This window comes from Octopus bimaculoides, chromosome 21, assembly GCF_046866305.1.
Source record: "Octopus bimaculoides isolate indiv1 chromosome 21, ASM4686630v1, whole genome shotgun sequence".
Lineage (NCBI taxonomy): Eukaryota > Metazoa > Mollusca > Cephalopoda > Octopoda > Octopodidae > Octopus > Octopus bimaculoides.
The window spans coordinates 14,560,442-14,569,671 of NC_142948.1; the positions used below are offsets into that span (position 1 = coordinate 14,560,442).

Consider the following 9,230-nt stretch of genomic DNA (forward strand, 5'->3'; position numbering starts at 1 on the left):
ATGTTTAATTACTTTTACTCTGCCTATTTGTTTGAACAATTATACACACGTACAATATACACATACACACATAAGCACACACAGAGAGAAGCACCTACCCACACAGATACACACAAATAAATGTACATATACACAGATACACATACACACACACACACACACACAAATATGGAGGAGTTTTTGTGAAGGATTGTGTGGCGTTACTTAAAAGAGACTTTGGTAATCTTCAAGTTTAGGGGGATAAAAAAATAAAAATATTCAAGGGAAATAACTGAACGTCTTACCAGTATTCTCCGTACATCTGTTTATAAATAAATCACACGTGATTTGATTGACGTTAGGGTTAGGGTGGAATTTATAAACAGCTAGAAGAAAACGGATAATACTGGTAAGTCGTTCAGTTATTTCCCTTGAATATTTTTTTTTATCCCCCTAAACTTGAAGATTACCCAGACTTTTACAACACTGGAAAACTGTGAGAAGATATAAAATAAACTAACAATAATATAGTTTTTCCATAATATTTTTGTATTTCAGAACTATGATCTTTTCTTCGGGGCATGTCAAAGAGAAAGAGATGGTAGGAGGAAGGAGAAGAAATAGCTGAGGAGGACATGCGCAGATTGGTGTTGCTCCCCTAACCAGACTGATTCATGCTGTTCTTGTTTATGGATGTTCTAAGTTTCTTGTAGACTCTCTCCAGGATTCTGAGTATGGCTCCATGCGTTGAGTAGCTCTGATGGTTACCTCAGATTCCTGGTTCTGGCATTTTTTAGGGGTTTTATGATGATGTTTGTTTTTAATGTAGGATACACCACCATTTACTGAAGCACATTCTGAAGTTGTTCATGAGACAATTTGATAGTGTACAGCCCACGATAACACCTGTGATGACTTCAAAGTACGCTCGAGAGCCTACGTGTTTTACTTTGTAGCTTACTTTATATCATATTTTCTGCATTGTTCCAGCCTGACAAAAATCTTTTTCGATTAAAGTTTAATATCTACTAGCAGGGACACCCGGCATCGCTCGGGATTAAAATGGTATAGTTTATTTGTGTACATATATATATATATATATATATATATATATATATATATATATATATATTACAGTTATGTTGAAACAGGTGAATCGGAAAAGTGCAGCATTGACGACAAAACATTTGTGGAGTAAATGATGGTCTAATTCGATTAATCGACATGTAATACAACGGAGGATTGGAGGATTCCAAGTGCTAAACTATGATGGAAAGTTGGGGGTGAAGATATGTAATTTTCCACCCCGCCGAAAAGCTCAGTGGAATACTCTTCTTTGAGGCGGTCAGCGCTACATCTAACACGACCCGTCGTATGGTTAACAGTCAAATGAATAGAGGTGTAATGGAGATATTCTCGGTAAATGAGTACATTCTAGAAATGGGTTGCAATGGGAGACGGTAAGGAGATTGTAGTGCTTGCAATATTACCTTACCGCTCGAGCGGCACATGTCATTAGTTTCATTTGGAAATTAGAAAGCTTTGCAGAAACGACAATTTGAGTGTAGCACACCATTTTGTACAGAATTATCATTTTTATAGGAATAGGATGGATCATATCTGAAAGCAGCTCCTGGTGTTGCGAAGAGCGAATTTGCATGTGATTTATTTCTGAGAGCTATTGTATTGGACCTCCGTCTAATCTGGCGTGTTAAAGGTTGTTCGAATGATTCAGCATTAAGTATTGCAGCATGCCTTAGCTGATACTGGGAAAATCTCATCTCCCTTCTCTCTTGAGACTGACTTGCTGCGGCATGCATCTGCTGAGCTTGAGAAAGTCTCGTCTCCTTTCTCTGTCGAGACACCCGCCTTTGTTTTCTGTAATCGTCCTCGCTTTATACGTGTTTCTGGAGGGATTACGTCTTTTCTTTGGTGGCATATTTTTTCAATATTGTAAACAAAAAATTATGAACATAGAAAAAATATACATTAATCTCTATTTTTGTAAGCAATTGTAAATATATATTATGTCCGTATTTTTGTATGCTGTGTAAATCTATTAAATATAAGCACGTGAACGAAATAGCACATGTATGGAATTGCTAATTTAACGGTAAATGACACAATAATTATTAGAGACAAAAAATTTTGTCTTACCTTGCAACTTCTGCGGTAATTATCATCCGGTAACACTTCCCGCACGTCAGTCGTCCACAAAGTATATAAAACAAGCAACACACAAAAAGGAGAATGTAAAATAAAATAACACGTGACAATTTTTTTTTTTTCTGAAAACGTTCAATGACGTTAAGTGGAGTGTGGGGTTCGAGTAGACGTCATTCCACCTTTCGATTTATCATTACCATTCTTTTCGTTCGATTTTATTTTTCCTCCATTTTTGTGTTTCACTCATCGTGTTGTTCCCTCTGTGTTTCGACCCAGCGTGGTTAATAAAAAAATTAAGTCGTCAGGTATGTATATGTATGTGTAGCTGTGTATGCGTGTGTGAGTGTGTGTGTGTGTTTAATAACGTACCGTATTTAGTATGTCTGTACTTGTGTATGCAGTATAAATTAAGGAAATAGAAGCACTTGTACAGAGAGACAAAGAATTTTAGATTTTACCTGCCAACATTGCAACTGATGCGATAATTATTAACCGGTAATGGAAAAGTAAATGTGTATTGTTTTAAAGGAAATGAAAATAAAATTTCGTATTGAAACTTCACGCATGTCAGTCGTCAGGTATGTATGCGAAGATCTGTGAGTGTTTAATATCGTACCGTGATAATATGTCTGTATTTTCGTATGCAGTGTAAATTAATCCCCCAAAAATTAACATGTCAATCACAAGACAGATCAACGAACAATCGATAAACAAAGTAGTGAATCAACCAAAATAGGGCAAGGAACAAGAAATTATGCATTCCACAGACATAGACAAGAATGCTGAATGAACAAATGGGAATGATATAGCATTTAAACACGTTTTAAAAATATGCTTCGAGAAAATAGGTTCTAATAAACAATTCTAATGGTAATGAATGAAATTTAGTACATAGAACTCATTGGTAATTAAAACTAAATAAACATTACGGGAGCATTACCTTGCTCTAATTTGTGAAATTGCCACTCGTATAACGGAAAGAGACAGTAGCCAACATACAATCGCCATTGTGCTAAATTTCAGTGCTGAGAATAAAATTGACTTTAGATACTCTTTTATTCTTTTACTCTTTTACTTGTTTCAGTCATTTGACGGTGGTCATGCTGGAGCACGGCCTTTGGTCGAGCAAATTGACCCCAAGACTTATTCTTTGTAAGTCCAGTACTTATTCTATCGGTCTCCTTTGCCGAATTGCTAGATTAAGGGGACGTAAACACACCAGCATCGGTTGTGAAGCGATGTTGGGCGGGGGGACAAGCACAGGCACAGATAAATAATGTTTTCTGTATGAAATATTATGTATCTATTCTTATTACTTCAGTAAATTGTTGGGATATATTGCATGTCCCAATCGATACACATAAGGCACACAAACACACACACGAGCGCTCGAGTATTTTATAATATTATATATTGTAATTAGCAGTATTTCTTAAGTCTTCACGTCCAAAGTTCAAATTCCGCTGAAGTCGATTTTGCTTTCCATCCTTTCGATAAAATAAGAACCAGCTGAGCAGTGGAGTTGATTTAATCGACTTAGCCTCTCACAGCAAAGTGTTGGCATTGTACCAAACTTTGAAACCATTATATTTAAATTCATGTAAACCGTAAGTGAGAAAGTTTTGTTTCGCTCGTACGCATATCAAAGTATGCTAATTTTTCCGGTCCTTAGTTAAACCTGCACATCATAGGAGATTTTTTGAAGTCTTCCCCACCATCTACTGCTACTCATTTTCGTCTAAGTATTCCTAAGCCGCGTAACTGAATCTCCCTGGTCAAGGACACGGGAAACTGCAACAGTATAATCTGAAAAGTGTACCCGCTTGTCCATGTGCGTTTATCTACGTACGACTGACTAAAGCAATGACATTTATCAGATGCCGTATTTGATCCAAATACATGCTGTTTATTTGTACTTACTTGAAAACCTTGTGTAAAAGAAATTACTTGAAGGTGAATTATGAGGAAGAATCTCTGACAGATTACTCTTATAATTCAAAACCATTCTTGTCGTCCGTTCTGTCAAGGATATTCAGCTTAGCGATTACAGCAAGTATAGTATTGCTTCAGAAATAATCAATGCATAGACAGAATGTATTGCAATGCTCATTAAAGATGTGCACCAGCTTATGAAAGCTAATATACCTATACAAAGATAAACACTACCCAACACACACACACAGTTTTCAATTAAGAACTACCGGTCAAATGACCTTACTTAAATTCTTTAACTCTCTCCCACTTAATTTTTTTATTACTTTTATTCTTTTCTGTTTTCTTTTTTACATTCCTGTTTTCTCTCCACGTTTATAGTCTCCTCTTTTACTGTATTCTCTACACATTCTGATCAAACCTTCCTTGTTTAACATGTACCACCTTGAGACAAGATAAACTTTCACTTAATCAAGATATCCTTGGCCTGATGCGTATCCTGCGGTATACACTTCGCTTGGATATTTACCACCTCCGAGGATCCGCTCGCTATGAAACATATGTAGCCCGGCTCTTATCTACTCCTTTCCTTAACTCTAGTATTCTTACTCGCATACCCTGCACCCCTGGTTGGCTACCGTGAAATATAAAATAATTTTTTTCAGACTATCGTACTTCGATACAAAAAACTCCACAACGTTCCGACTCAATAAACTTCTACTGTTCCTGTGAGTTGTCTTTTATGTTTACTGCAGATTGCTTGAAGCTAACATTCTTCCTACACCTCGATCCTTGGAACCTATATATATATCGTCTTCATTTAGAGTGTATCTTAATATTGGAGTGTACCCTTTCCAACCAAATCACTTTAAAATGCGATGGGCGTATTTTTATGGGATTCCCACCTCACGACCCATTTCTCATGCAGAATTCTGTGGGGATTGCCAGAGGTTTTCCAGCAATTGTTCTGTCTTTGTGGGGCCGGTTGATGACCGTGGTCTTCGTGAATGATACCTATGGACGTTATACACAGTTCCATCTGATTCAAAGTTACCTGATGCGAGTAAAGGTGAATTGCATTAGTGGATATTTGTGAAACTGTCCTCTAGATTGTCTTTGCACTTCCAAGATATTTTCATAATTCCAATAGCACTTTATGATATATTATCATAATTCAGAATTTAGTCATACTTCTGCCATTTTTAGGGTCAAATTAATCTGAAAATCATTGGACAATTCAATGAGCTATGGTGAGTCAACATGTGAGTACGTTGTTTTGGGACACCCTGTATATACATATGTGTGTGTGTGTGTGTGTGTGTGTTTGTGTGTGCTTGTGTGTCTGTGTGTATACATATATCTAAGTATCTCTTTCTCTCTGTCCCTCTCTCTCTCTCTCTCTCCATATATATATATATATATATATATGAAAATAGTAATAATATTTTATAAGCTTACAGCTGAAAGCTTCTCAGCGATCACCATGTATTGACTAACGATAATAGTCTGATATTGGGACATATAAACCCTCTAAGGAAAAAGTATTAAACTATTTCCTTTAGTCAATACACAGTGAGCGCTTATAAGTTTTAAGCTTAATATTATCAGTAGTAGTAGTAGTAGTAGTAGTAGTAGTAGTAGTAGTAGTAATAGTAGTAGTAGTAGTAGATTTGTAACTCGGCACGGTTTATCAAATCATCGCAGAAAACACACACATACATATATACATATATACATATATATATATATATATATATATATATATATATATATATACATATATATATATATACATATATATATACATATATATATACATATATATATATATATATATATACATATATATTTATATATATATATATATATATATATATATATATATATGTACAGATTTAAGTAGATACATAACTACATACGTGAACAAACACATCAATATGTCTACGTATATATTCATGCATACGTATACATAAGCACACAAACGCATGCACACTCACATACTCTCTCACGCGCGCACATATTCGCTTGCACAAACATACACAGGCTTTAATAGATCTGGTTAATATAGTTAATTTTTTTAAGCAGATATCGTCTACATATTGTTGTTTATTTGAGTACAGATGGAAATATTTCAACTGATGTGCACCTCCACTACCACATATATTGATATTCGATTCTATAATTCATATTCTTCAAATGCCATAATGAAATGGAATTTTTCTTGAATTATTTTTTTTAGACTTTACTTTTTTATATCATTGACTCTACCACCTAACGGAAACGTTATGAAATTTTCAATCTTTTGGCAGTTGTTATTTCACCTCACTGATATGAATGCTATATTCAATCTAAACTCGCTAAGGTCTCAAGAATATTTGTATGCGCATTAATACATATATACACTAAAAAAAAAACACGTACATACCCCGGTATATGTTAGTGAGTGTATGCGAGTGTGTGTGCGTGTCCGTATGTATTTATGTATGTGCATATATTTGTGAATATACATACATATATATATATATATATATATATATATATATATATATATATATATATATATATATATATATATATATATACATATATACATATGTAAATATGCATGCAAACCTATATACATACATACCTAACTGTATATATATATGCATACATAGGATAGGTATTGTATTTCGAAGGCTTGTTGGGTTCTAATTTATTTTTATTTTGGAGATTACGGAAAAGTGATTAGAATTTCAGTAATACAGTTGCTCACTCAATATATATATATAGCGCGGTGTGTTAGAATGCAGAACACATATATGTAGAGGTATCAAAATATATACTGGTGTTAAAATTGTAAAATTGTAGGCCATCGAAAAGCATCATGCAACATATACGCGGGATGCAACTGCGCTCCACGGAGATATGATAAAAGTAGGATAAATTGTGCCGGATAACTATTACCGTATGTTGGCACTGAAACATGAATATACCGAAGAATTTCCTGCGAGGAGATGCCACACAAGACCACAATCGAAACTTCGTAATCATATTAATAAGCAAGTTATGAAACTGCATCTACAACGCGATTGCTCGAATAATTACAAGTACTCCCAAATAAAAGCATAATAGTATCGCAACTATCGTCTGTGCAAAAGCAAAAGATTCATTGCTGTAATCTTCTTCATCGTAGATACTATGTATAAGGCATTGTTTGGGTTGGGCCACGATGAATAATATTACACAGTAGAACGAGTCATGGTGATATATGAAAGAAGACCCATGTACAAAACATGCTAGGCTGTAAAAGAAGAAAATAACCCAAATATGATAAGGCGGATACATGAGACAAAATGGTACAATTATATGATTATTATTTTAAGTTTGGTTTACGAACTGGTTGACTTCATCACGGCAAATGATTAAAAGTAAAGAAATAGAAAAATTCCGATTTTTTCTGAACAGAGAATAACGTTCAATCATATTATTTGCTTATACACACATACATACGTAAACAAAAACAACACACACGTAATGTACATAGGTATATATATATGTGTGTTTGTGCGAGCATACAAACAGACACACATATGAATATGTGTATGTGTGTGAGTGTCTGTACGTGTGTACATATAGATAGATATGTAGACATATATATATATATAGAGAGAGAGAGATAGATAGATACACATACAAACATTTCATATAAAATTTATCTATTCTAGATTGATACATGTGTGAGAATCTCTGAATACCTATATATATGTTTTATATATTTATATGCTCTTATTTTAATGTTCTTTGTTATTTTATGAATATAAGTGTTTGTCTGTGTGAATGTCTGTGTGACGGTGTGTGAGCTGTGTGTATGTGTGCGTACACACACACAGATAGATGTATATATATATATATATATATATATATATATATATATATATATATATATATATATATATATATATATATATATATATATATATATGTGTGTGTGTGTGTGTATGTATACATATATATATATATATATATATATATATATATACACACAGACACACACACACACACACACACACACACACACACACACATATATATATATATGTATGCGCAAACTGTTGGGAAGATGAATCTGCAATGGATTAGGAAAGGAAATTAGACAGCAGGGTGGATAATAATAGAGAGGAAATTATGGTAGAGTTTGCTGAGTGAATTTTTGATGATAACTGTATTGCACAGACTACAAACATTGCAATACACAGAATAAGACACATAAAGATCAAAAACAAGAGCAACACAATATCGAAAATAATCGAAGAAAATAAAAGGGCATCAATATATATAGAAATGTAGTAGAACATGCCGTATGAAAGTGGTGCTAAATTCTGCTATTTACTATTAAGTTATATTCATAAACGATTATATTGAATTCTAAAAGCAAATGATATTTCCATAACAGGAATTGTTATTGGTGTTTGAAGTGTATTTCAACCCTCCACCCACTAAATAATTTATGTCTTTCTGCAATTATCGCTGCCTGTATCTGCATCTCGGACTCCCTGTACCTATACTTGGGTTTTGTATGTGTATGTGTCTGTGTGTATTCGTATAATTGTATGTAAATGTATATATAATATATATGTATATATTTATATACATTTAGATACAGCAATACGAATACACAAACACACACACACACACACGCACACACACATACACGCACATATCGAACTACAAATACACAGAGACCCAAATGCAGATATATATATCGAGGAGGGAATGAGGAGAGAGAGAGAGAGAGAGAGAGAGAGAGAGAGAGAGAACACGTGAAGAGTTAGACTGAAATACAGACAGACAAATGGATAGATATGTATAGATATAAGTATGCATGTGTAAACATGTATGTAATATATATATATATATATATATATATATATATATATATATATATATATATATATATTGATAGATAGATAGATAGATAGATAGATAGATAGATAGATGAGTGTAAGCGCGCGGATATATTAACACACACTAATATACTTACACACATATATACAGAGACACGCACATGCAAGTATACACGCACTCACACACACACACACATACATATATACACCTATTTACGAGGGTTACTAGCGATCAGGTGTTTTCCTCCATTAAAAACGTTTATTTGC

At 33.8% G+C, this 9,230-nt stretch overlaps 1 long non-coding RNA gene across 1 annotated transcript in view; it reads right to left on the minus strand.

Moving 5' to 3' along the window:
* The window catches only part of LOC128250446 (uncharacterized), a 562,297-nt gene extending 559,646 nt beyond the window's left edge, over window positions 1-2,651 (minus strand). The window contains exon 1 of the long non-coding RNA XR_016237754.1: window positions 2,137-2,651. This is a non-coding gene — a long non-coding RNA (uncharacterized LOC128250446). The remainder of the gene's footprint in view (window positions 1-2,136) is intronic.
* Between the last annotated feature and the right edge of the window lie 6,579 nt (window positions 2,652-9,230).